The sequence below is a fragment of the Macaca nemestrina genome, chromosome 15 (assembly GCF_043159975.1).
Source record: "Macaca nemestrina isolate mMacNem1 chromosome 15, mMacNem.hap1, whole genome shotgun sequence".
NCBI lineage: Eukaryota > Metazoa > Chordata > Mammalia > Primates > Cercopithecidae > Macaca > Macaca nemestrina.
The window spans coordinates 28208740-28214828 of NC_092139.1; positions in this window are offsets into that span (position 1 = coordinate 28208740).

Consider the following 6089-nt stretch of genomic DNA (forward strand, 5'->3'; position numbering starts at 1 on the left):
AGACTAGCCTGGGCTACACAGAGAGACCCCATTTCTACAAAAAAAAAAAAAAAAAGAAAAAAACAATTAGCCAGGCATGGTGGTACACGCCTGTAGTCCCAACTATTTGAAGGCTGAGGTGGGAGGCTCGCTTAAGCCCACTGCACTGAAGCCTGGGTGACAGAGAGACTCAGTGTCAAAAAAAAAAAAAAATTGTTTTTTAAATTTTAGTAAAATATATCTAACGAAGTTTATCATTTCAACACTTAAGTGTATAGTTCAGTGGCATTAAGTACATTCACTTTGTTCTGCAGCCATCACCACCATCCATTTTTCAGAACTTCGTGATCTTATAAAATTGAAACTCTGTACCTATTAAAAATAACTCCTCATTCTCCCATTTCCCAAGTCCCTGGAAACCAGTTCCATTCTACTTTCTCTGTAGGAATTTGACTATTCTAATGGGTATCTCATATGAGTACAGTATTCGTCCTTTTGTGACTGGTTTGTTTCAGTTAGCATTATGTCCTCCAGGTTTACCCATACTGTAGCATGTGTTAAAATTTCCTTCCTTTTAAAGCTGTTGTATGTGCATACCACATTTTGCTTTTACCCACTGATAGACACTTGGGTTGCTTACACTTTGACTATTCTGAATAATGCTGCTATGGATTGGAGCGCACAAATATCTGTTCGTGTCCCTGCTTTGTTATTTTGGGCACATTCTCAGAAGTGGAATTGCTAGATCATATTGTAATTCCATTTTTAATTTTTTGAGGAACTGTTGTTTTCCACAGCAGCTGCAACATTTCGCGTTTCCACCAGCAGTGCACAAGGGTTCGGAGATACATGATTTTTGTTGTTGTTGTTGTTGTTGAGTCTTGCTCTGTCGCCCAGGCTGGAGGGCAATGGCGCAATCTTGGCTCACAGCAACCTCCGCCTCCTGGGTTCAAGTGATTCTTCTGCCTCAGCCTCCCAAGTAGTTGGGATTACAGGTGTCCGCCACTATGCCAGGTTAATTTTTGTATTTTTAGTAGGGACAGGGTTTCGCCATGTTGGTCAGATTGGTCTGGAACTCCTGACCTAATGATCCACCTGCCTCGGCCACCCAAAATCCTCCCTGGGTTACAGGCGTGAGCCACTGCGCTTAGCCTTTTTCTGTTGTTAATAATCATCCTACTAGGTGCAAAGTAGTATTTTCATTGTGGTTTTGATTTGCATTTCCCTAGTGATTAGTAATGATTGAGCATCTCATTAGGCAGTATTTTTTTCTTTTTATGTCATGTTTGCTTTTCTTTTCTTTTTTTTTTTTTGAGACAGAGTCTTGCTCTGTCACCCAGGTTGGAGTGCAGTGGTGCCATCTCGGCTCACTGCCACCTCCACCTCCCAGGTTCAAGGGATTCTCCTCAGCCTCCCAAGTAGCTAGGATTACAGGTGCCCACCACTACGCCCAGCTAATTTTTGTATTTTTAGTAGAGACAGGGTTTCATCATGTTGGCCAGGCTGGTCTCAAACTCCTGACCTCAAGTGATCCACCCACCTCAGCCTCCCAAAGTGCTGGTATTACAGGCATGAGCCACTGCATCCCGCTCTAGGTCATGTTTGTATTACATTGTGAAGCTCTGACTGTAACTCCAAGAGCCACTATGTTTGCATGGGATTGGGAGAGGTCACAGAAAGTTCTAGTCAGAAAGGTCCTCAAATCCTGCAGTGTAGCCCAAGGTCATATGGGAAGTTAGAAGTTCAACAGGCATCTGAAACCTGCTCCCTGTTCCTCCTCTTACCTTTCTAGGATCAGACAAAGCTAAGCTGGCAGGCAGAGTGGAAGCCCTTCTCTAGAAGGTATTTTTGGGACTCAGACTTGTTCCCTTTTTGCTTTTACACAAGGCTTTCCTTATCTTAGGAAGCGGGGAATCTGGCTGAATCTCAGCGAATCCATCTGGTTAAAATAAACATCTTGGGTGGTCTGAGATGGAAAATAACTTGATGAAGGGTCAGATTTGGAAGTGGGAGAGACAGATTTAGAAGTAGGACAAATTGCCGGGCGCGGTGGCTCAAGCCTGTAATCCCAGCACTTTGGGAGGCCGAGACGGGCGGATCACAAGGTCAGGAGATCGAGACCATCCTGGTTAACACGGTGAAACCCCGTCTCTACTAAAAAATACAAAAAAAAATTAGCCGGGCGCGGTGGTGGGCGCCTGTAGTCCAGCTACTCGGGAGGCTGAGGCAGGAGAATGGCGTGAACCCAGGAGGCGGAGCTTGCAGTGAGCTGAGATCCGGCCACTGCACTCCAGCCCGGGCGACAGAGCGAGACTCTGTCTCAAAAAAAAAAAAAAAAAAAAAAAAGAAGTAGGACAAATTTTGTCTTTGTGAGTTTGTAGCTTTTTAGCACTAGTTGAACACGAGCTCAGCCTTAGGGCTGTTTCCTCCCAGCTGAATGCCCGAGGGCACTGCCAGCTGCTTGGAGTGGGGTTTGGAGAGGAAGGTATGTTCTGAGAGGTAAGACTGGCCCCTCACAGGCACTGATGGATCACAGGTATCAGAAATCCTGGGGGCAACTACCAGCCATGGAAAGAGCACCTGTTGTTGGAATGGAGGTCTGAGATCGCATCCGGGCCTTTTTTTTTTTTTGGCCTACAATAAATGTCATACTAGTACTTAATGAACCCTTACTAGCTACCAGTCACTTTACTAAATGTTTTACATTCATTTGTTATCACTCTGTCACCCAGGCTGGAGTGCAGTGGGACAGTCTCGACTCACTGCAACCTCCACCTCCCGGGTTCAAGCGATTCTCCCGCCTCAGCCTCCTGAGCAGCTGGGACTACAGGCAACTGCCACCATGCTCAGCTAAGTTTTGTATTTTTAGTAGAGACGGGGTTTTGCCGTGTTTGCCAGGCTGGTCTCGAGCTCCTGACCTTGGGTGATCCACCTGCCTGTCTTTCCAAAGTGATGGGATTACAGGTATAAGCCGCTGCGTCTGGCCACATTTGTTTTCATCCAAAACCTGGCTGGGCTTTTAACCATTATACTAAACTCTTCTCTTTTTATACCTTTACTTGCAATTTCTCTACATTGAGTGTGGATTACTTTGGTAATTAAAATGGTAGGGCTACACTTAACCTTCAAGTTACCATAGCCGCCTGAGTGCCAAGATGGCAGATGGTTCAGAGACCCTTCTTCCTCTCATCTTGTAACTTTGAAAGACAAAGAGTTTCTACTTTCCCAGCCCAGCAGTTTCCTGGGGATAGGTCAGTGTCCTGACAATCATCAAGGTCTGTGGAGCAAGATCATCAGAATCTCCTGTGGCATCAGTGAGGAATGCAGATTCCTGCCCAGACTCTCTGGGCGTGAGGTCTGGGAATATGCATCTTTATAAGCTTTCCTGATGATCTTGATGGATATTTAGGCCTGAGAATCACTTCTCTGTGTAATTAGGCCCAATTCCGCCACTTACAAGCTGTGTGGTATGGGGTAAGTTATTTTACAGGTTGTTTTTCCCTCAGCTGTGTGCTAAGCAAGGTTAGATAGTAACATGTAGATTATCCCATTTCATCCTCCCAAGAGATGTTACTGTTCCCACTTTATTGATGATGAAAACTGAAGTCTGGAGTAGTGAACTGTCTTGTCTATGGTCACGACAACTAATCTGTGACAGACCAAAAATTTGACACCAGGCTTGGGTCATACAGAAATGCCTTTGAAATCAGTAACTCTGACAGCAGTGATGGTTATTTCTGCATCCTTCTTGAGTGCCACACCTTATCCTCTGCAGCTCTAGCGCATAACATAGCAAGGATACACCCATACAAGGCAGACTTGGCCTCTGCCTTATGGGAGTTTTCATGTAGCAGCGTTCCTTTTTTTTTTTTTTTTTTGAGATGGAGTTTTGCTCTGTTGCCCAGGCTGGAGTTCAGCAGTGCGATCTTGGCTCACTCCAACCTCTGCCTCCCAGGTTCAAGCAATTCTCCTGCCTCAGCCGCCCGAGTAGCTGGGATTGCAGGTGCCCGCCACCGTGCCAGGCTAATTTTTGTATTTTTAGTAGAGATGGAGTTTTACCATCTTGGCCAGGCCAGTCTCGAACTCCTGACCTCGTGATCTACCCGCCTTGGCCTCCCAAATTGTTGGGATTACAGGCGTGAGCCACCGTGCCCAGTCCATGTAGCAGCTTTCAAGCTAGACTGTACTTTTAAAATCCAGAGTCCTGAGTCTTACCCCAGAGATGCTTATTCATAGGGCTGAGTCGATGCAAAAAAAAAAAAAAAAAAAAAAAAGGTTCTAAGCCTGGGGGCCATGGAGAAACTACCATTCAAAAACAGTGGAAAGGAAGAGGACTTCTCTGACCACCAGTCTAGAGGATGGCATACACCCTCCCCACCAATCACTACCACTACTTTTATTTTATTTTATTTTATTTTAATAAAGAGACTATCTCAAAAAAAAAAAAAAAAAAAAAAAAAGAAAGAAAAGAAAAGAAAAGAAAAGAACAAGGGTACAGAGAGGCGGTCAGGCAATCCATAGCCAGGTCCAGAGACAGCAGCTATTCACGACCGGGGCAGATGCATTTAAAAGCTGTTTCCTGAATGAGACTATAATAAGAAAGGTGGATGTCCTTAGATCATGTTCCCAACTTCAGAGAAGGGGCCCTTGCCACATTATCCCGCAGTTCACTTTCATTATCTAGAGTGCTTGCTCACTCCAGGGCTCATTTGAAGCTTGATGCAGAAGACACTTTCGGTTTCAGTTCCTTTTATTTTTTTTGAGACAGAGTCTTGCTCTGTCGCTCAGGCTAGAGTGCAGTGGCGCGATCTCGGCTCACTGCAACCTCCACCTCCGTGGTTCAAGCGATTCTCTTTGCCTCAGCCTCCTGAGTATTTGGGATTACAGGGGTGTGCCACCACACCCACCAATTTTTGTATTTTTAGTAGAGACAGGGTTTCACCATGTTGGCCAGGCTGGTCTCCAACTCCTGACCTCAAAAGTGATGTACCCACCTCAGCCTCCCAAAATGCTGGAATTACAAGCATGAGCCACTGTGCCCAGCCAATGTGAATTATATATTAAACTTACTTTGAAAAGGCGTAACAGCACGAGCCTATTCTGCTGAGCTCCAGAGCCAAGTGTGCAGTTTGAGAGATACTAAGAGAGAAGTGGGGGAAAATCAGGACCATGGGTGAATGGCTGAGTTGAGGCTCTTTAATCTGGGAAACTTGAGTGGGGAGGCTCTCTCTCGAAATTCCTAGAGAATGACCTGTAGAAGACCAGACATCCTCCATCCAGGTGTACTGGGGAGAAATTAAGATTTCGTTCACGAAAAGAAACTTCTTGTGCTTAGCTCGTAGCAGTGTTCTAGACAGCTAGATGATAATACATTAGTGGTCACTATATATAACTGCCCACTATATTAATTCAGATAGGTTCTGGGCAGACCTGAGTGACCCTGAAGGAAAACATAATTGAATTTGAATTCTAGCTCCATATTTATATGGGCTATATGAGTTCAGGCAAGTATCTTTTTTTTTTTTTTTTTTTTTTTTTGAGACGGAGTCTTGCTCTGTGCCCCAGGCTGGAGTGCAGTGGCGCGATCTCGGCTCACTGCAAGCTCCGCCCCCCAAGTTCACGCCATTCTCCTGCCTCAGCCTCCCAAGTAGCTGGGACTACAGGCGCCCACCACCACGCCCGGCTAGTATTTTGTATTTTTTTAGTAGAGACGGGGTTTCACGGTGTTAGCCAGAATGGTCTCGATCTCCTGACCTTGTGATCCGCCCGTCTCGGCCTCCCAAAGTGCTGGGATTACAGGCTTGAGCCACCGCGCCCGGCCATCAGGCAAGTATCTTAAATCCCTACTCAATTACTCTCTTAAAAAAAAAAAAAAAGGGGTCTCAGTCACCCAGGCTGGAGTGCAGTGGTCCAATCACAGCTCACCACACCCTCAAACTCCCATGCTTAGGTGATCCTCCAGCCTCAGCCTTGGAGTAGCTGGGACTGTAGGCACAAACCACAGCCCACTCAGTTTCTTTACCTGGGGCATCTCAATTCCATGTGTGTATACAAACATTAAGCAACTGGGGCCGGGCACAGTGGCTCACGCCTGTAATCCCAGCACTTTC